Genomic DNA, 24674 nt, shown 5'->3' with positions numbered 1-24674 from the left:
CAATCACACTCAACAAAAAAAACTGAAGTTAACATGTGAATCATGCTTTGTACATTATACGTACATCACTCAACAAAAGTCAACCATAGTGCTAAAGAAGTGAACTATAGTCACAAAAGTCACATGGGCATCAACCATAGTAAACAAAAGTCAATCGAGGAACACAAGTTAGCATAAATCAACTGTAGTCAACAAAAGTCAACAAAAGTCAACCATAGTTAACAAGTTTCAACCATTGTCGATTATAGTCAACATGAACATCTTGTTTTGGAAATTATATGTAAGCAAAGTTAAAAAAAATTAACCATACTAAACCATATAAAACAAAAATGAACTATAGTAGTCAATTATGGTTAAGATAGGAATCATGCTTTTGTAAATTATATGTACATAAACCATAGTCAACAAATAGTGCTAAAAAAATCAATTGTAGTTAACTAAAATTAATATGGACATCAACCATAGTAAAGAAAAGTCAATTGTAGTGAATAAAAGTCAGCATGAGTTCAACAAATGTCAACTATAATCAATAGACTCAACTATAGTCAAGATGGGCATCATGTTTTGGAAATTAAATGTGCATGAATAAAAAATAGTTAAAAAAATCAACCATAGAGAATAAAAGTTAACCATAATAATCAACTATAGTTAACATGGACATTGTGTTTTGCAAATTATATATACATTAGTCAACCATAATCAACTATATCACCATATATCTAACAAAAAAAAAATTAAAAATTTGAGTAACTAAAAACATAATCACAACCTGATAAATAATAAATTACATTATAATGTCATAAACAATAAACAAGGTTCATAATCACAACATGATAAAAATAAATTACATTATGATGTGGCAAACCCAATAAACAATAGTTAGTTTAATTTTTATTAATATGAGATATTCTTCTTTCTTATTATGAAAGCAACCGATGCAACACACCAGGGGTTGGGAAATTTTCTGAATATTAGCAACATGATCAGATGATCTGAAAGGAAGAAGCATAAAAGGCATGTTGTCTGATGTGAGAAAATCTATAAAACGAGTTCTATTTAACCAAATCCGATTCAGAGAAAAACCACATAACAACTTCTATTTAAGGAAAATCTGATTACGAAGAACATTTAAACCTGCACAACAGGAATGCAAACTGTGAGGGTAAAGCGTACGTGTTTTCTAATTAGTGGCCGATAACATATTCAATCATCTATCTGGATAAAGTAACTAACTAAACGAAGCGATTTCTTTGCAGTTAGCGCTTGTAGCCCAGTTGTGAGAGCGTCTCCTTCCCAAGCAGAAAGTCGTAGGTTCGACCCTTACGTGGCGCGTTTTAGTTACATCTGTTGTCACCCAGTTTAGCTTTTGATTGATTAATATAAATTTTTAAAAATAAAAATTTGTTTAATTTTTTTATAAAAAAAAAATATAATGATTTCCCAGTTTAGCTTTTGATTGATTAATATAAATTTTTAAAAACTTTAGTTTTAATTGATTAATATATAACTTTCTAAAAAATAAAAAATTATTTTATTTTTTTATAAAAAATAATTATTGAATTCTGAAAACAGTTGAAAGTGGAACTGCTTCTTATCTTCTCCATCCTTTCTGCTCTTCCTTCTCAATTTATTTCTGTCAGCCAGGCCAAGCTCATGATCAACTCAAGCTCCTATACATAGTTGGAATTTCAAAACACTCACCTCACAAACTTATTTTGGCAATTTCAACAAAAAAAAATAATAGTAAATTTTTAATTGTATTTGACCAGAAAATCACTTGGTGATTAACAATCTGTCCATCAAATTCCATCCTGCTTCTTAGTGACAGAGCCAAGGCAATTTGGTTCCTATTCGTCTACAAAACCCTCGTTGTTGAAAATAAATATAGAAGAAACACAATAATTGAGACACATAAATAATATGAGCTGTGGCTTTTCTTTATTGATCACACAAACTTGATTGTTACAATGCTTGATTCAACTTGATTACAATGAACTAGGTAAGACCTATTTATACTCTTTGGACTAGTTACTCGCCCAAAATAACTCAACATACATACATTCTAAATTTGATTTTTCCCAAAATATAACTTAACTCAAACTCACTCAACTTGAGTCAATTAAATGACTCTTCTAAATTTAGACAATTCTAACATTCTGGAATAACTACAATTTCTAACCGTTCGAAGTTTTATTGGGAAATCAATGTTCCAAAGCATGGAAAATTTGTACAGCAAATAGACCTCTATATAGAAAGCAGAGCATGCAAATTTGTACAGCGAAAAGATCTCTATTTCGAAAGCAGTTGTCGATTATAAATGCTTCAGTGCTGTGATATCTATAACATGATCCCACCCATTTAACAAATGATGATGTTTTCAGTGATTTAACCATAAGACAAAAGGCAAATAGTATTCCATTTAACCATATTTTTGTTCTTCTGTTAAATATGGTTCAAAGAACAGTTTGTTCCAAACTCGTTAATTTTTCATCGAGAATATTCTCAACACGCTAGATGATCGACAGGAAAATCCTGTCCAGGTGAAAGTAGTTTAATAATATGTTGTTAATAGTACGTTAAATTTTTGGGTGTTAATATTCGAGGCACAAAATGTATTCATCACCACGCCATCCCAATATCCATTTACTTGGTCTTTGTATCCCTTTAACATTTGTGCAGATTACAGTAAATACGAGCGAAAATCCATAGCTCTTTCTCCTCCATAAATAAATTAGTCTAGCATGCATATATCTTTGATGGTTCTATGGTTAAATCACTAAACCCTAACATCTTTGCATTATCTTAGAATCCATGTAGCACAAAATATATTTGCATCATTATCATATTTTAATTCGTTAGAATAGTATAAATTTAATCATTCAACATGTTAGACCTGTTGTTCTTCGCAACAATCATCATACCAAAATTACAAAGCAATCTGAACCTAAGTCCGAAGCATTTCATGGAGATACAATGGTTGATAGATGGGGACATATCTGATAATGTTGAGAAAATGAATAATTGAAAATATTGTATTTAGTTACATATGATATAATCAAAATTGTAAAATGTTGAACAGAGTAATGTGGGACCTTGTCTTATTTTCAAACAATGTTATCAGAAGTGGACTAGTTATGGAATTAGTAGACTTCTCGGATCGGGAATCCATCAGCACCAGATGCAAAATGGTAAAAAAACCAATACCAAAAAACTGGTTTATGAAAAACATGTAGCATATTTTTTTAAAGAAAACCAACACGGGGATTCGGGACACGTAGGATTCGAGATTCGTGGTGTCGGATTCGGACACGCTGACCCCCCGCAACAGGACACGTTAGGACACGTTATATATTATTTTATTAAAATATATATATATATATATATTAGATATTATCATATTTCTAACACAAATTTTAATTAATGATACAAATTTATTGATTTCAAACATAGATCTTCATCTATAGCTATTAGCATGCATAGGACATACAAAATTCAAATAAATGTCAGTGGTACTGGTCACATAAATGATAAATCTATTAAAAATTTAAATCATGATTCATAATTCATAACTGAAAGACAACGTACAACTACAAGATAGTAAGATAAACACACTGACAATTGTAGTTTTCTCATTAAGTCCTCAAATCTAACAGGCTCTAGCACTGGATCATTGAGATCCATGTTGGCCAATGCCAACTCAACAATGGTGTCCAGACCCATATCATCAGGAACAGTGTTACTTGGGAGCGGGAGCGAAAGCGGGGAGCGGGAGCGAAAACGGGAGCGGGAGCGACATATTCAGAAGCTCTTGGTTTGGTGCTCTTGATTAAATACGAGTACCATACCCTAATACATGACAAAAGTCAATGGAAACATTGCAATCCCCTAATCCTAAAATCCTGAAAAACTGATAAGTCTGCTGGATTTTGAATGAAATCTAAAATTCTACTTTCTCCATATGAAATCCAATGAGGCCGAAACCACTCTCAAACATCCTGAGTCATTTCATGGTAATGTTAAAAATTTAAGTAAAAGGATGAAAATGAAGATTAAGGAGAATGTCACTTTTACTTTAAGAATTTAACATTACCATGAATAGCATATCAATACTAGGGCCTAGACTTGATCATGAAGCTGCCAAAATGCTCTACTCCTTGCTGCAATAGCACAAATCACTTACCAACAGCACAAATCACTTGCCAAATGAAAATATTAATGAGCAAACACGCCATTTTCTTTCCGGCACTGAGCTTAGCGAGTCCTGGAAATAGGACACGTGTCCCAAAATCGCAACACGCTTTTGAAAATCGTGACACGACCTCGGATTCGACGTGTCGGAAACGGACACGGCGTGTCATATGATTTGGACACGAATCCGGACCGAATCGTGTCGGATTCGCTGGATTCGAGATTCGTAGGGGGTTTAGGACGAATCCGGTGACTTAGATATATACATGTGCATCCATATCAATCCAAACCATTTATACATAAATAAGCAAAAGTTCTCATTTATAAGAACATGTAAAGGTGTGCACATAACCAAAATAACATGAAGTGCAATTCATACTTGAACCAAAAATACATATAAAAAAAAGACCTAGATGGTCTCTAGTATACAAAAAAAATCATGCTACAACAAATATCTACATATCATCAAAATCTTTGCCTATATTGACATCTTTGTGATCAATATCACCCTATAAGCATTAAAATAAGATAAACAAATATTAACATGTCAATTCAATATTTTGTTTGAGTGATGAGTACATTTTTAGTAGGATCAAGATAGAGGAGTTTAATAAACATTGCCACTAACATCAAGGTACATAGAGGGATTAGTGCTCTTGATTAAATATTAGTTCGATCCTCATACATGACAAAATGCATTGCAATCGCCCCAATCTTGAAATCATGAAAAACTGTGAAGTCTGTTGGATTTTGACTCATATCTAAAATTCTATTTTCTCCATATGAAATCCATTGAGGTTGGAACCACTCTCAAACATCTTGAGTTATTTCATGGTAGTCTTAAAAATTTAAGTAAAATGGTGAAAATGAAAGATAATTTATTTTATTTAATTAATTAATTAAATTAATCAAATAAATTAAATAATTTACTTATTTATCAATTAGATACTTAGGGTTAAATAAAATTAACATTGGGAAATAAATATAAAAAAAAAAAATAGAAATAAAAAATTATTAAAAGAAATGATAAATTAATTAATTAATCAATTAAACTTAAATTAATTAATTAAATAATTAAATAATACTTCTTTATTAATTAGATACTTACGATTTAATTAACTAAAATAAAATGAACATTTTAAGAAAAAAGATAAATTATTAAAACAAAGAATTATAGATTAATTAATTAAACTAATTTATTAATTAATTATATTAATTAAATTATTTTCTTCTTAGATACTTAGGTTAAATAGAAATAATAAAATTAATTAAACAATAAAACTAATTTATAATCAATGGAATAAATAGGATTAAAATTTACATTTATTAATTAAATACTTAGGGTTCATAGCTTAATTGAGTGATTAATTAATTAATTAATTTAGTAATAAATAAAAATTAATTTTAATTAAAATAAAATAAATTAAAATAAAAATAATAAAAGGAATCGGATTACATTATAAAAATAAACTTATTACAATTAGTATCTCATTATTTTAATAAATTGTATTTATTAGGGATTAATAATTAATTTATTTAACATATAATTAAAATCAAATAATTAAAATAATTAAAGCTAGAATAATTAAAATTAAAGAATTCATATATGTAAGGGTCGGCTTCTACATAACAAATTATCATTTTCTAGGTTTATATATACTTTGGTTGGAAGATTCTTCTCTCAAAAACTATCATTCATATTCTATCAATTTTGGTCTTGATGATGGACTCCCTTTGGGGTTTGAAACATCGACATAATGAACATAATACTCTGGATAATCGAGATCACGCTACTCCAAAAAACTACCACAAAAGCTTAAAGTCTAAATGGAGAATGTCACTTTTACTTAAAGAATTTAACATTACCATGACATTGCATAGCAATAGTAGGGTCATAGGCTTGAGTATTGTGCACCTATTGTAGGCTAGTGCCCAACCAAGACAAAAATTAAAAGAAAAAATACGAAAACAAGCCCCATTTGATGCATTCTAAGCTGTTATATTGAACCAATATTAAATTAGCTGATTATGTAATGGAATTGGTTGGTTTAGTACCAAATCGGCCAAAAACGATTCAAATCACCGGTCCAAACTGATTTTGCCTCAAAATGGTAAAATCGGTTCGGTCTGGTCCTGATAACATTGTTTCCAAAACTATATGTTTTTTTTCTTAATGTATACTTATAGTGTAATGAATTTAATTTAATTAGGCATGCTTGACAGCGAAGGTTAGGGTTTGATGCATTTTGATGTTTCAAAGTTCCTTCTATGGCACAGGCTTGAGATCTTTTTCTTTTAGCTCCTGCAAAGATAACGAACACAACAAATCTAGTATCTTTATCCCTGAAAATTTAATCATCAGATCTCAACCTCCATTTTCTATGCATAAATATAAATGCACTTGGTATAAATACCCTTATTTTGAATTAAATGTTCAATATTAGAGGGTTTAAGCTTGCATCAACAAAATCAAACAAAGAAATTGCATATAGATGACACACATTTGGGATTTCTTGTCTGTCCATGTGACCGTGAATTAAAACCCAAAGTAGATTTAGGTTGTGGTTGCAAACTAGTTGAATAATTGAATATTGGGTTTCAGGGATGCAAATTAGTAATAGATATACTTAATTTCGTCAAAATTTGATTGAGATCCAAATGCCACAAAAGGTACACCAAATGTGGTTCAGAGACATTTGGAGATCTAAATAGAAGCAAAAGATAAGTACATGCAATCTATACTAGAAAAATCCTTGCAGAGCCTTGCACGCCAAACTGGACATGATTGCAATATTGTGACACCATTATTGTTTTTCATGTGTGGCACCATCAGATTTTTTTGATTTGGTTATGAGAATAACCAAATAAATCTGTTAGATGCTTAATAAAGAATGATATGCCACAATCTGACCATTCCTATTGTTAATGATATTACAGAGAATAATATAAAAAGTAAAAGCTATTTAAAAGAAGAGATAACTAGCTAGTCATTGAAGCCAATATCTCATCTCTGTGTGCTGAAAATGGTGCAATTATGGATTTGGATAACTACAAAGCACGCTCATGGCTAAAGCAGTATTATTGAAGCCCTCTATATTTTTCCATGGCTATATTTAGGTTCTCATTTAGATATGTTATCAATGTGATCACCACCGAATATGTCATCGCGTCGATTGTAATGTTGATCCAGACTTATGCAGGAGCACAAAAAAATACAGATATAAACATAAACATAGAGATGCATCAGAAATAAAACTTTGTTTCATTAAATATCAAAGAACTGAAATATGCTTACATACCGAATGAAAATAAACTAGCTCGGGTGATGGTAGCTTCTCTTTGAGAAGAGATGTGTCGGCTACATGCCTCTGAATTGTGTTACAATGAGGCTCAAAGGCCTGTTTATCATCCAGAAATAATGGAAAACCCTAAACATCCAAAAACATAACCCTAGGAGTTGAAGCACCAAAACTATGGGCCCCATTGGGGTAAATTGGTACATCAACTTCCCGGGGTCATAACTTTGGCATACAATCTCTGCTTGATGTGTATGATACCTTGTTAGAAATATCTATCTGAGGATGACAACGCTGGACTTCAACTATCAGTTAGTGACTCATATTTTCCCATTTTCCTAAAAAACATCGTTTAGGGCCTCAAAACGACTCTAGAATTTTAGGACCCAAAATTTGCCAAAAATAGTAAATTGTCCTACAATTAAGGAAACTAAAATTGTGTTATAATTAAGGAAACTAAAAGAAACACTAGTGATGTAAAAGTGGAATAGGCAAGTGGCCACCAATATCCACTTGGATTAGTCTTCCCCCCTTAGGAAGCAATGGTGCCCATTGTGTTGAGTGCCTCCATGAGATGGGGAAATTTTTGTTGAACTTGGTCCCTCGTGAGCCACTTGACTTGGTACAGGAGTTCATCAACTCTAACAACTCGATACAGTTGGATCTTCTATTGGCAAGTGTTCTTACTATTGGATAGCAAAAGGCCCGCGCAACAAGTATGGGGCTTGAAGCTCGCAATTTTGGGATGAAAGCTGGGGGCAGACTCCACGAGATGCACAGAGCGCGATTTGTAATAATTCAAAGTTAAAAGGGTAGTCCACCCAAAAATAATGTAATGAAATGTAAGAGGAGTCAGCTCGCCCATGGATCGCGGTCCATAGAAAGGTATAAATAGAGCGAGACTCTATGTGTAGGGTAGCTAAGTTCTTTTTGGGATATGATTTTGGATCTGAAATGTAATGGGTTTTTTAGGAGAAAAGGAAGAAAGTGTCTATAAGTCCGAGTCAAGGGGTTGGGTAGTGGATAGAGGCTCTGCAGCTACTTGTGCAGGGGCCTGGAAGAGTCCGTAGCTATGTGCGCGGACCCTTGCAGCTGAGTGCGCAGGGTGGAGTTGGATGTATTGGTGAAGAAAGTAAATAAAGATAAGTTGTTTATGTAATTTTGTGTTCTATCTGGATTATCGCTTGTTATATGGATGTTATGACTGTTTAATTTATGCGCACTGGCTTCCAAGATTAATGCATGTGAACCTGAGTTAAATATGCAAACTGGTTAAGTGTGTTAAATCTTTGCTTAAATACTCTGCTAAATAGAATTAAATTACAATAGTTCACCCAATAGACTAGATCTGTAACCGGTGCGCTAATAGAGTGTAAAAGATAGTCTGGATCTGCACGAACATAGAGCAGCGCGAAGCTGTAAGCACAGTGTGCGAACCCTCTAAACCACATATAGACATTCCAAGGGTACGGAAACCTGGTTCCAGCACCCTTCCCTGCTACCTCGGGTGAGACCTCAGTCCATGCTCCGTAGGCTGTTGCCAAAAGGGCCGGTAGCTACAAGATTTGTTTGGCTAAGTAATTCTTCCGAACCTAGGTTAGGCCCATATAAGCCAACACTTACTTTGCATGTCCATGATCTGATTAGTTATGGCATGTTCCATGTAGTCTAGGTTTAGCTCAGTTGGTGTGAGATGTTATACAATGTCTAATGTGTCTAGTATTGGTGGAAAGTATGGCTAAACGTGGTACACATTGAACACTGGGTGTAGGACAAGGAATGGTGGGATGTTGAGCTCGAAGACATTGTATCCTACAACCTTGGTGATGGTGTATGGCTCATATCGGAGCAGACGAAGCTTGCGGTTGGGCCCATTGAGGCGCTCCTTCTCCAAATGTAACCAAACTTTGTCACCCACCTAGAAATTGTGTGGCACCTAATGTTGATCATGACACTGCTTGTACATAGCATTAGCTTTGCCCAATATGTCATGGACCTACTAGTGGATGTGCTAAATGAGCTCAATGAAGCTATTAGCCCTATCAAATTTAGACTGGACATGAGTCGAATCTACCTAAGTAGTTACAAATGATATGGCTACATCAATGGGACATAATGATTGGAATCCAAACCCCACTTGAAAGGGGTTGTGACTAGTTGAGCTATGGAGAGCTTTGTTGTAGTTATGTTGGACATAGGGGAGGCTTTCATCCCATGTGAAAGGATGCTTCGAGTTGTACATGGGTAGAATATGCGCGATCATCCTGTTGATGACCTCTGGCTGGACATCAATTTGGGGGTGGAAGGTCAAGACTTAATGAGCTTGGTATCCAACATTGACCAGAAGCTTGACCAAAATGTACTTAGAAACCTGTTGTCCCAATCTGAGATAATGGATCGTGGTATCACAAAGTGTACCCACACTCATTCAAAGAAGAGATTAGTGGTGGATTTTGCAGTGATACTCTTTTTGTAGGTCGCTAGAATGGCCATCTTAGAGAATCTGTCGATGACCACGAAAACATAGTCATTGCCATGCTTAGTAGAAGGAAGGACCTAAATGTAATCCATGGATATGGATTCCCAAGGACGACTGGTAGTAGGTAGAGGAGTAAATAGGTATTGCTTCTTGATCGTTGATTTAGCAATGGAGTAGACAATGCAGGATATGAAGTACTCCCCGACATCCCATCGAAGGTTCAACCAATAAAAATACTTCTGTAAAATTGCCACTATTTTCTCGACTCTAAAACATTCAGAGACTCAACTGTAGTGCACCTCCCAAATCATCTTGGCATGCTTGCTTGAAGGAACACATAGGCATCCCAAATGGCATAACAATGTGCCCTAGTGGTGAAAATATGGAACTTTCATTCCTTCAAGGAGCATCTAGTATGTGTTGCCGAATTCTGGATCTTTCTTGTAAAGATGCAGCCATCCCGAAGTCTCGTGCCCACAAGAGTCGAGCACAATGGCCGACATCATAATCGACGGTCGACTGAGATGATCTGTGACATTATTGGTGCTACCCTTCTTGTACTTGATGTTCAAATGGAACTATTACAGATATGTGGACCATTTTTTATGGCGATTGTTCTACAACTTTCCTTGTGTCTGTATGAACTACAGGGGTCAGTGGTCTGTGTGGATGACTGTTTCCTTTCCAAAAATGTAATTCTTCCATTTTCAATAGGCATAGACAATGGGATACATCTCTTTTTCATAAGTGCGATACTTTCAGACTATATCCGAAAGTGTCTCATTTTGATATGCCATCAGATGCCCTTGCTGGGTAAGAACTGCATCAGTAGCATAGTCGAAGGCATCTATCTCAATTTCAAATGGTTGTTACAAGTCTAGCAATTTGACCACTAGTGCAGAACAGAGGTGATGCTTCAACACGAAAAACACATTTTATTGGGCCAAAATAACTTTGTGTTTGCTCTACCCTTGGTGACTTTACTCAATGGCCAAGTGATATGAGAGAATCCCAACACAAACTTGCGATAGAAATTGGCAAGACCCAAGAAGCTGCGGATCTCTGTTAGAATGGTTGGGGCTGGCCAATCCTGAATAACTTGTATCTTGACTGGGTCCACATGCACACCTCGCTCATCAATAATGTACCCCAGATATTGAACCTGGGTCATACCAAAAGTTCATTTCTCCAAATTGGCACATAGTGTGTTATGTTGCAGGGTTTGGAGGACCTGTCAGATATGGTGTATGTGCTCTTCCTAGCTCCGGCTAAAGACCAGGATGTCATTCGTACACTACTACGAACAAGTTGGTGAAGGGTCGCAAGATGTCGTCCATCATCTGCATAAAGGTTTAAGGGGCATTCACCTACCTAAAAGGCATGACCAACCATAAAAAAGGCCCTCCTTGGATTTGAAGGTGGTCTTCAATACATTAGAGGGTTCAAAAGGTACATGGTGAAAACTGGAATTCAGGTCAATCTTGCTGAAGTATTTGAAACCCTTGAGCTGGTCCTGAAGGTCATCAATCCGTGGGATTGGATACCTATTTTGGAAAGTGATCTTATTCAGCTTCGGATAGTTAATACAGAGCCTCCACACTCCATCTTTCTTCTATACCAACACGATCGAGCTTCCACTGGCTGATGAACTCGACTTGATGTGCCCTTTTTGCAACAACTCCTAAACCTGTCTTCTAATCTCATTGTTCTCCATAACAGAGCGTTGATAGATTGTTCCATTGGGTAGCGACGCACTCGGGGTGAGGTTGATGGAGTGCTTGACTTGACAGTGTAGGGGTACCCCTGTAGGTGAGGTCAAGATGTCCCTGTATTCCTCAATGACCTTGTCCATTTTTTGTTGTTGTGCAGTGGAGCCCTGTTTGGAGGCTATGGAGGTGGCCATAATTTTTTTCTTGCCTTAAGGGAAAAACATGAGGAAGACATATTTCATTTGCTAAGAAATGATATTACTACATTTCTTTGCAAAGATCAAAGAGATAGCAGTAGGTTACACTACCTCTGGTATTTAGTACAACTTATTTCCCAAACTAATAATAATAGTGTGAGGCCTAGACTCATACACAACATAACACTTCCAGAAGTACGGTTGGCCTAATAATACATCACAAACTTCAAGAGGAGCAACATTACATAGTACCTCACATGTAAAGGGTTTGACGTTGTAGGGGAGGCGACACTACTGGCTTACACAACAATCTCGTCCTTGGTGAAGCCACCTGTGTGGTGTGGTCGGTAGGCACAACCACTTCAGGACCTTTGCTGAAATGAGGTTCTTTTGCCTCTTGCTATCAATAGTGAACTGTAGTGGGGAACCCTTCACCCACATTTGTGAGTGGAAGAGGAGCCCCCACTCCTCTGGATCTTTGGCCTCAATCTTTTGTATCTTGGTGGTGGTAATGGTGGCACTGGGCTCCACATCAATAATTTTCTTCCCCTTATCAGGTTTTGACTCATAATTAGAACATGCATCTGATTTGGAAGCCTTCAGCTTGGCCACCAATGACTGCTTGGCTTGACACTCACTCATGTTGTGAGTAAGGCTCTTATGGAACTCAAACCACTTTCTTGTGTCCTTCTTTGTCTTCGTGGTGTTGTTCTTTGCTTGCAACTTCGACGGGTTGTTCTGGGTCGTCCTACCTTGACTTTGTCCTTTGTTCTACGGTTTTGGAGTGCCCTTCCCTTGCTTCAGATTCACAGATCCAAAGTCTCGCTTCTTCTGTTTAAACTTTTGCTCAATCTTGACAACATATTGATATTATTGTTTTGAGACTTCTGCGATTTGTACTTTGTGTAGAGTTATCTTCCAGAGTTATCGCATCCATAATTGTTTGTATCGACGTTTTGAACCATCCACCATGGCTCATCATTAGGATAGATCAATAAGTGTGTAGGACAGATCTCATTGGAATGAATAAATAGAGTTATGAGATAGATGGAATGGGAATGATAGTAGCCAACCCTATCATTAATTATGACAATTGCAATAGACACTTTCAATGAAATCTACAATATAAAAATCATATATTTCACAAATAAAAATTATATTACAACTAATTTACTTGTCAAACAAGGTAAATCTAATAAAAAAACACTATCTATTAAGATTCAAGATCAAAATATATTTGATACGATACTTTTAACTACTAAAAAATATTATCCTTCTTTATCATTTCAATACTACTTTTGAATTTGGAGAGATGTAGGATGATGTTGTGGATATTTTCCTGCTTCCTCAATACATCACTAATCCTTCCCATGTTATTGGATGGCTTTGAAATTGATATCATGTTGAAAATTTTCCTTCATGCAAAATTTTATAAAATAAGGAAAAAAATAGTTGCAAAGAAAATAGAAGGCTAAAAGCCTATGAACGACACATGGAAATATAAATAATTGATATTTCTTAACTCTAAATTAAATTCTTGGAGAGCAACCGATCTTATACTCCAGTGAGGGTGATAAGTCTCATTTACATATTAAGCTATAGATCCTCTCAACAAATTGACAAATATCTTAGAATAAACTAAATCCTAAAATAATTAATTTAGATTTCGAGAACATTAGGATTAGGAGATTAATAGACTGACCCTTCCCTTAGTACTCCCTTGATGAGAATATAATGCTTAAGGATGGTTCAACCGTCCATTCTTGATACTTCCCCACAAGGAAAAATCTAAGCTTGTGGAAGGATTAATCAAACCTTCAACATAGTCCTCCTCAACAATGAATACCATTCCTCAAAAAGGGTTGGCTGATGGTTACCTTGGGATCCTCTATGACACAATACCATACACAAGGGTGGGTTGGTCAACCCCTCCTTACAATCTCCCCTAATGAAATGACTAAGTATTTAAAAAGGGCCAATTGGCCCTTTCTCTCGTGCTCCTTCATGATGTAAATACGATGATCAAGAAAAGTTGTTTGATCCTTCCTTGAGTTCCCCTTTAGTTTATATTATGCATAAAAATGGTTTGATGATCATTCCTTCAAATTTTCTATGACATCAATATTATGTTTAATGGTCAATGAAATCTTCCCTTGGGCCTCCCTTAATGAAAATACTAAAATTGAATAAGAGGTAGTTGAACACTCTTAGTGCACCCACATAATGAAAATATTTTGGTCAAGGACCTAGGATATTGGTTAAAAATAAAATCATCCCCTAAATAACCCTTCCCCATGACCCCTTAGATTACAATATTATGCCTAACGAAGGGTTATTGGTTAACATATCCCCATTCATCATCTTGATAGAAATACTATGTGTGAGGAAGGGTCGATCAACCTATCCAGTCGATATTCTATGACATGGATACCATCCTTGAGAAAAGTTTAGTCAACCCTATTTATGTTTTCCCTTCGTCAAAATAATACGACAAATCTTTGTGATAAGTATAGAAACTCTAGAAGAACGACAACATATCCCTATAATGGTTATGGAAGCTTGAAAAAGAATTAGGAGAATTTTGAGGTCAAAAAATTGTCTGAAAACACGTTTTTTACTTGCATTTTCAAAAAAAAATTATGGGTCCACTAAAAAATTGCAAATTTGGCACTCATAGGATGCGATTCACATTTGAGTAAACTTATAAAGAGATAAGTTGAAAATATGATTAAAAAAAAAAACTCTATATTTATTTAAAATTTCATAAATCATGTTTTATTATTTTTATTGGGAGACCCATTTTAGACCTCAAAATTCCCTTAATTGAAGACAATGGTCCCCATTTTTAGAAATATAAGTTTGAAAAATAAGAGAACATATCTATATAATAGATTTGGAAACCTAAAAAATGATAGAACATATCCCTTATAAGGAAACCAGCTTTGATATCAATTAATACAAAAATAATTAGCCTAAATGGTTGAAAAACAAATAAATTATTATTATACTTTTAATAATTCATCACTTTATACCCGGATGCAGGTGAAATTCATAGTTATTAATAGAGTTACGGAGGAGTGACAGCGCCTGGCTCTGCCAGCTGCTTGCAAGCGCTCATACCCATGCTCAGTTATGGCACCTGTAGATTCACCTAAGGCAAGAGCAGGTTCGCCTGCAGGATATCTTAAATGGTTGCTCCAGCCGAGACAAGGATGCTGCTCGTTTTAACATGGCGCACATCAGCGACTTTGCCTGGCCTCCTTCCTTCAGCCTCTTCCTGCTTCAAGCTGGATACCCATGCTATAGGACGATTATAGGAAAAAGATGTTGGCTTTCTAGCTATCTTGACTATGGTATTGGGTTTCATTACCCCCACTCTCAGCTTTGTCTGTTGAATCCCATTCACAAGCCCTCTACACATTATCTGCTACCCTTCCAGGTTCCCAATTCTCCTGAGCTTCTTTTCCGCTGCATAATCATGGTGCTTCGCCGCATGAGAAGCCACCATGGAGGTAATTGTGGTGGTAGCACTCGCTCTCAGGCAGCGCAAAGCGTTGAACAACCTCCTCCTTATGCCTCTCCGCCTCTGTCTCAAGTCAATTCTCCACCTCCTAGTCCTCCTCGCAGACTCTTTCCTCACAACGCTTTCCAGTCGACTCATTTCAGGTTCCAGAGCAACTTGAACCGGCCCATTATCACTGCTAATATAACCATCATTTTCTCTGAATAAGAAGAACAGAACAGGGCATCGGAGCGAAACCTTGCAGAGCATCCTCAAGACACTCGCAAAATCGTTGGTAGTTAGGGCTCTGAGCAGCCCCCAGCGGAAGAAGGCAGAGCAGCTCGGCGTGGCGGCCAACATGAAGAAGGTGATACCACAGGGGACACTCGACAAACAGGTGGCAGCTCTCACGGAGCCACAACTTCAAGAGCAATCGCTGGCAGCTCGAGCGACACCCTCCAAGTGTTGGAACCTCCAAGTGACAAGGAGGACAACGTTGTGGCGAAGGAGGGCGAGCTTTGGGACGATACGCTTGCCCCATCGTCAAGGAGACTATGGACCAAGATATCCCTATGTGATGCCACGTGGGCCTGCAAGTGCCACCTCAGAGTTATGCTGCTGACTGGTTAGGTTTTGTAATCGGTGGTTTTGTTTCTCTCACACTTGTTCGACTTTTCTGTTTTGTCGCTCATCTGCTTCAAATGATGTTGTCTCAAATCTTTTCTCTGGTTTTATCGTTGTGCTCCCGAGCTTCGGCATGGTTTTTTGCAAAGGTTAACTGGTTTTCCCAAATCTGGGACAGTTTTGTTATTCAGAAGGAACTCAGATATTCTCGACTGAGGCTACTGCCTCATTGTAAATATATTTTTCTTTCCTTGTAATAGAACTAGTTTTACAGAGAAAAAAAAATAATTCATCACTTTATGTATGAAATCACAATCTTTATGTCTCCTCTATTATTATTAGTCCCTATCCATGGGAAAGACTATAGCAATCACTTTGATCATTACTTTGCATTAGTTATATAAATATTTACCTATTTGCTAATTTATAATATTATAGAGAAAAAACATTATTTTTATTTTCGTAATATGTTCAAATTTTATGTTTATATCAATTTATTGTTGGATACAATGGTGATTACTAAATTGGAAACAAAAATTATAAAACAAAAAAGTCAAAAAAATAAAAAAAAAACAATAAAACTTAAAGAGGAAAAACAAGGCCCATAGAACTTTGAATTGATAGATGGGTGTATTGTTAAGGCACTCCATACTTTAAACTCACTTGGTTGTCTACTCATTTTCCAATTATTGTTTTCTTTAAAACTAATTATTTGAAAAGTTTTTAACAACATTATATACATGAACTATTTTTTTTTACAACATTATCTATTTACATAAACTTGATTTTGAGAAAATTTAAATCTCTTTTTATTTTGGCAATACACTATTTAATCCTTCTTTATAAATGAATAAATACCTTTAAACAAAATATACTTAATCATATTGGTTATTCATTATGTTTTTTTAACTTACTTTTATTTATTTATTTATATATAGATATAACCATTCAATATGAACAATAATTTTAATTCTTTAATTCATCTTCTCTTGATTTTTACACCAATATATTACTTTTGTCAATTTATCTTAACATTTATATCTAAAATAACATAGACATGTTATAATGCTCAATTCCATGTTTAGAATGTCAATCTCAGAAATTGTTTATTCAATCCACAATATCATCATTACATTTCAGGGAAAAAAGACTATTTCAAATGCTTTCATTTCCAAATAGCAAGATATTTGTGTTTTTAGCCATGGAATTGTATGAAAATAGAACTCATCTATTTTTTTTAATAAATTTTACATGTGGTAAATAAAATTATGTTTAACATAATTTTTTAATTTCTAAAAAAGTAAAAGATAGAAAAAAAGAAAAAGAAAGAACAAGGAAAAAAAACCTATTGAAAAAAATATTTTTAAATATTTTGAATTGATTTCAAAATAAATGAAATATTATTAGAGAAAAAAATAAACATCATAATTTTCATTAAAATTGATTTAAAAATTTTCATTAAAAATTATTTACTTTTATAATTCTTACCTTATTTGATTCGATAACATTAAATTGCAACATACCATTTCTATAAGTTTTATAAGTTGCCTATTTCTCAAAAAGTGGCTCCGCGTTGATGAACCAACTTAAGTGATTAAATAATGAGAATAATAAAAACTTTGTTTCAAACTAATCAGCTTCTTTGTTTTATAACATAAAACAAACTATTAATAAGAAACTAATTTTCAATTAAAAAATAAACTAGTTTCTTTGTGCTTAAACTAGTGTTTATTCACATTATTATTAATAAATAATTAATTAAAAATTAAACTTTAATGAGAAGATTTTTCGGCGAAAATTACATTATAATATTATTTTTGTCTACGCTTTTCGAACCAACGAGTGTGAAGAACCAAATCATGGCTATAAGTTAAATATGGAGAGGAAATCACATTATAATATTTTTGTCGACGCCAACGAACAAGTGTGGTTCAAGGACAAGTTGACGAACCAGATCATGACTATGGTTAAATATGGAGAGCAGATCTTCCAATGGCTATATCTGACTAGGAAAGAGCTATACAAGTTATTAATGTTAAGATTATTACCAAAATTATTATTATATTTATTACCAACATTTGAATAAAAGTAAAGTTTGTATTCAAAAAATTAAGAAAATTAATAAATTAGTTGTCCAATTATAATTAAATAAATAAATGGTTAGTAAATTATCATGGAAGTTAGTTTTTTATTATATTATTACCAAAAACTGTAATCGCTAAATCAAACATTAACCATTAATAACATAAAAATTACTAATATGGAATACTAATTAAATGAATATGTATATTATGAAATAACTATAAATCAAAAAAATTACATCAATAATATAATATGGAAAGATATGTAAATATATACCTTCCGAATTTAATATAAGTATATAAATAAATAGCTAATTAGTTATTATGCAAATTAGTTTCTGGTAAGAATTAACTCACATGACCTTAATCTATTAATATACCTATCCAGAATGAAAACAAAAACCAATTATAAGAATGGATATATATATATGTGTGTGTGTGTGTGTGTGTGTGTGTGTGTGTGTGTGTGTGTGTGTGGAGGGAGTGAAGGAAAATAGAGAGACGAGAAGGGGAAAAAAAAGGACAACTATCAAACAAGGAAAGGAGGGGGAAAACAAGGAAACCGGGCTGGGGACGGGGGGAGGGAGTGAAAAAACGGGGAAGCGGCTAGGAGGAGAGTGCGGGGATCCAGCAACTACTAATTTTCCAGCCGTCATCTCTATTGAGGTTTCTCGGCTTTTTTTCGATTTCTATGGCTTCTCTAAATTTCTGATGATGGAAATGCGCCACCTTGGCAATAACACGGACCTCCTCAATGCATACATGTTTGGCCAGGGCAAAAGACCGGGTTCTCCTATGTTTTATGTTGGCTGAGTGCTCATTAATCCTTTGATTAATAGAGTGACTAGTCTCACCAACATATGGGGTCCCACAGGAACGAGGAATAACATACACATCTTCCATGTCCTTGGGGTCAACTGAGTCTTTTACCGATCTAAGGAAGCTACGGATGGTGTTAAGGGGTCTAAAGGTAGAGGGAACATTATGCTTCCTAAGAATTCTGGCAATCTTATCAGTCGTAACTTGGATGAAAGGGAGATGAACCCCTAAGACTCGCTCTTTAGGGTCTTTCTTGACCAATGAATCCTTGCTGGCTTTGACGAAAGCTTTCTCACCGAGGTGCCCACTATAACCATTGTTGGCAAAAACATTAAAGAGATGAGCGTTTCTTTATCAATGCTCTTTTCACGAGAGATCCTAAGTGCACGAGTAGCTAGTGTGTTGAGAACACCTAACTTTTGAGCGGGGAAATGATGGGAACTGGCATGAAGATACTGCTCAGTATGAGTTTTTCTCTGAAACACTTGGTGGGAGACCGAACCATCATCATTCCTTGAAATGAGAACATCAAGGAAGGGTAAGTTCCCATCAACTTCCTACTCCATAGTGAACTTTATGGAGGAGGATTGATTGTTGAGATGATTGAAGAAAAGATCCAACTCTTCTTGGCCATGGGACCAGATGACACTTGTGTCATCCACAAATCTCTTCCAAAGCTTGGGAAGGAGCCGAGCAGAGGCCAAATCCTTGGATTCAAAATCTTTCATAAAAAGATTAACAACAACCGGGGATGGGGGGAGCCCATGGCAACACCATAGGTCTACTCAAAGAACTCACCCTCAAAGCTGAAAAAAGTGGAAGTGAGAGAGATCTCTACTAAACGAGCGATATCAGGGTCTGTGAGGCGGTTGATGACATCGATGACCTCTTTTATAGGGATGCAAGTGTAAATGGATACCACATCAAAACTCATAAGCATGTCCACAAGGTCAAGCTTTATGCCCTTAAGCTCTTCGACGAAAGACGAAGAGTCTTTGACAAAAGACTCTGTGAGGCCAACCAGGGGTCTAAGCTTTAAGGCAAGGAATTTTTCCAGAAGGTATGTAGGACCACCAATGGTATTGATATGGTATCCTTTCAGATCTTTTTGAAGGGATTCTTGGAGAGCTTCTTGTAGCTTCCACTATTACAAAGATGATGGTCCTACATACCTTTTGGCAAAATTCCTTGCCTTAATGGTTAATGTTTGATCTAGTGATTACAGTTTTTGGTAATAATATAACAAAAAAGTAACTTCCATGATAATTTACTAACCATTTATTTATTTAATTATAATTGGACAACTAATTTATTAATTTTCTTATTTTTTTGAATACAAACTTTACTTTTATTCAAATGTGGGTAATAAATATAACAATAATTTTGGTAATAATCTTAACATTAATAACAGTAAGAGGAAGGATGGCTTACCGAGAATCAGCTCAAGTTGAATGAATTGTTAGGGGAATAGAAACAAAATGCTAACAATTTGGATCACGTTCAGTTCGAGGAAATACTCTGAAAATGGTCGTTGTTTAAAAGTTGTCAATAAAATAGAATAAGCAGTGAAAGGGAGAGAGGAGATGCTTCGAAAGATTTGTAAAGGCTGAGAAGTGAAATGTATACGAGGTGGCGGGGGACCGTTAAATTTGAACAGTTACCCGCAAATTGTGAATTTAATGTTGAACGATTATTTTTGTCGGGAGACCATTTAAGTGGATAAGGGCTAGGTGACATGGCGGGAGGTGAGTGACAGAAATGTCGTGGTGGGGACACAGTAAAGAGGGCGAGGGGAAGGCAGTTTCGGAGGGGGTATAAAGTGGTAAGAAGTATCGGCCCGGGGGGTGCGAAATGCGGAGAGGGTGCCACGTAGGGATGGGGCCGAGTGGGAGAAACAACTTTTTCGGACCTCCCCTCGGCGGTAAAGGCAAGATGGAGAGAGGGGACCGAAGAACTATATGGACCGTGGATCATGAGGGGGAGAGAATCTCGACGCTTAGAAAGCGTTGTCCTTTAAAAAAATACGACAAAGAAGGCTTTGTTGACATGTGCCTTTGATTTTATATTTTGGACTTAGGATAAACGTTAGGAATAAAGACATGTAAAAAACACTTTATTCCATCCTACTCCTTTGCCTTTTTTCATTATCATTAAAACTTAGGATATAAATGGCATAGACATATATTTATAAAAACAACTATTTTACCTCCCCTTAACTAAACTAACATTTTATTCTTCTAAGGGGTGCACTTGGACTAGCAAACCCACATTATTTTCTTTTATAGACAAAGAAAAACTATCCAAATCCTATCACTTATTTCTCCTATTGATTCATATTAAACAATTGAATCAATGTCATTTTATACCTAACTATTGATTTACCAAGATTATACTGTTTGGAAAATCTTTATTCTCTAACCTAATTTATAGAAATTTAAACAAGTTTAACCATGATTACACTGTATGATTAAAAAAATAGCTAGTCATTGTGGCATTTTGAACAAGCTGCACACAACCTTTATTTAGCAATGATGAAGAAAACTAACTATCAGTAGTGGCATTTAGACTTGCAACACTTTCAATATTATTTCTTTTTGTTATTGTTTTAATGGGGTTCAATTTTTCATTCTTTTTCAATATTTTTGTTTTTCCTCTTTTTACTTATACCCTCTTTTCATTTTTTATTCTATTTTTCTTTTATTTGGAAATCATTGGAGGATTGAAAATTATTTATAGTATAAGACTCAGATAAAATACTCAAATACCTTGAGATCCTTTAAATTATAGGACCCTAAGGGATGCTCTCAACAAGTTGACAAATATGCTAGAATAAACTAAATCCTAAAACAATTAATTTAGACTTCTAGAACATTAGGATTAGGAGATTAATAGACTGACCCTTCCCTTATTACTCCCTTGATGAGAATACAATGCTTGAGGATGGTTCAAATGTCTATTCTCAATACTTCCCCATAGGGGAAAATCTATGCTTGTGGAAGGATTGATCAAACCTTCAACATAGTCCCCTTCAACAATGAATACTATTCCTCAAAAGAAGTTGGTTGATAGTTACATTGGGATCCTTTATGACATGATACCATGCACAAGGTTGGGTTGGTCATCCCCTCCTTACAATCTCCCCCAATGAAATGACTAAGGCTTTAAAAAGGGCCAATTGACCCTTTCTCTCGTGCTCCCTCGTGATGTAAATACTATGATCAAGAAAAAATTGGTTGATCCTTCCTTGAGTTCTCCTTTAGTGTATATTATGCATCAAAAAAGGTTTGATGATCATTCCTTCAAATTTTCTATGACATCAGTATTATGCTTAATGGTCAATGCAATCTTCCCTTGGGTCTCCCTCAATGACAATACTGAATTTGAGGAAGAGTTAGTTGAACACCCTTAGTACCCCCACATAGTGAAAATATTATGGTCAAGGACCTAGGATATTGGTTAAAAAGAGGTTCATACCCTAAACAACCCTTCCCTATGAGCCCTTAGATTACAATATTATTCCTAAAAAAGGGTTATTAGCTAACATATCCCCATTCATTGTCTTGATGGAAATATTATGCGTGAGGAAGGCTCAATCAACCCATCTAGTGGATATCCTATGACATGAATACCATCCTTGAGAAAAGTTTAGTCAACCCTTCTTTATGTTTCCCCTTCATCAAAATAATATGATGAATCTTTCTGATAAGTATATAAACTCTAGAAGAAGAGAAGAGATCCCTATAATGGCTATGGAGGCTTGGAAAAGCATTAGGAGAATTTTGAGGTCAAAATGGTGTGTGAAAACACATTTTTTACATGCATTTTAAAAAAACGTGGGTCTACTACAAAAATATACAAAGTGGGTACTCAAGGATGCACTTGAAATTTGAGTAAACTTATAAAGGGATATGTTGAAAATATGATTTTAAAAAAACTCTCTTTTTCTTTAAAATTTCATCTCTTATTTTATTATTTAAATTGTTATTTTATTATTTTTAATGGGAGACCCATTTTAGACCTCAAAATTCCCTTAATTGAAGACAATAGTTCCCATGTGATAGAAGTATAAATTCGAAGAAAAAAAAGAGAGAACAAAACAAAACAAAACAAAACGTATCCATATAATAGATTTGGAAACCTAAAAAATAGAGAACATATCCCTTATGACAGCAAAGGAAGCTAGCTTTGATATCAACTAATACAAAAATAATTAGTTTAAACGGTTAAAAAACAAAGAAATTATTAAATTTTTGAATAATTCATCAATTTACATATGAAATCACAATCTTTATGTCTCCTCTATTATTATTAGTCCCTATCAATGGCCAAGGCTATACCAATCAATTTGATCATTATTTTGAGTTAGTTATATAAATATTTACCTATTTGTTAATTTATAATATCAGATAAATATATTTTTATTTTTATTTTTGTAATATATTCAAATTTTATGTTTATATCAAATTTTTATTGGATAAAAGTCAAAAAATAAAAAACAATAAAATTCAAAGAGGAAAAACAATGCCCATAGAACTTTGAATTGAGAGTGAATGAGTGTATTGTTAGGGCACTCCATGTTCAAATCTCCGTCCGTGTCTACTCCTTTTTCAATTGTTTTTTTCTTTAAAGCTAATTATTAAAAAAAAAAATTAACAACACTATCTATTCACATGAACTTGATTTTGAGTGGATTTAAATCTCTTTTTATTTTAAAAATACACAATTTAATCCCTCTTTTTAATAATTATAATTGAATAATTACCTTTAAACAAAATGTAATTAATCATATTGAATATTCATCATGTTTTTTCTAACTTAACTAAGAACTACACTAACATGCCCCCCCCTCTCTCTCTCTATTTATAAATCAATATTCCATCTTAACAATAATTTTACTTCTTTACTTCATCTGCTCTTGATTTCTACACCAATATATTACATTTGCCAATTTAGCTTAACATTTATATCTAAAATAACATAGACATGTTATAAGGCTCAATTCCATATTAAAATATTAATCTGAAAAACTTGTTTATTCAATGCATAATATGATCATTACTTTTCACAAACAAAGATTATTTCAAATGCTTTCATTTCCAAAAGACATCCTATTTGTGTTTCTAGCCATGAAATTGTATGGAAATAGAACCCTTTTTTTTATATATATATTGTAAATAAAATTATGGAAATATAACTCATTTATTTATTTTTAATTAAATTTTATATATTGTAAATAAAATTATGTTTAATATAAAATTTTTAATGTTACAAAAAAAGTAAAAGAGATATTAAAATTTAATGAAAGAATTATTTTTGAATATTTTGAATTGATTTGAAAATAAATGAAATATTATTGGAGAAAAAATAAAATAAAAATCGCAATTTTTATTAAAATTGAGTTAAAAGTTTTCATCAAAATTTATTTATTTTAATAATTTTTAACTTTTTCATTTGATGTCTATGGGGTTTTGGATAGATGGTGATCAAGTGTTTTGCTAAAACACTTCTTAATATGAAGTCATAGATGTAGTCCTGCCAAATTACAAAAAAATTAACTTATTTCATTTGATAACATTAAATTGCAAAATACTATTTTTATGAGTTTTATAGCTTATTTCTTAAAAAGTGAGTTTTATAACTTACTTATGTCTTAAAAAATGGCTCCACATTGATAATAAAATTAGTTACAAACCAACTTAAATGATTAACTAATAATATTAATAAAACTTTTGTCTAAAACTAATGAGCTTATTAATGAGAAAATAATTTTCAATTAAAA

Source organism: Pinus tabuliformis, chromosome 6 (genome assembly GCF_031772625.1).
Source record: "Pinus tabuliformis cultivar Carrire ecotype Pingquan chromosome 6, CPIR1, whole genome shotgun sequence".
NCBI classification, from domain to species: domain Eukaryota; kingdom Viridiplantae; phylum Streptophyta; class Pinopsida; order Pinales; family Pinaceae; genus Pinus; species Pinus tabuliformis.
The sequence above is the reverse complement of the archived record's forward strand: the minus strand, read 5'-3'. Positions refer to the sequence as shown.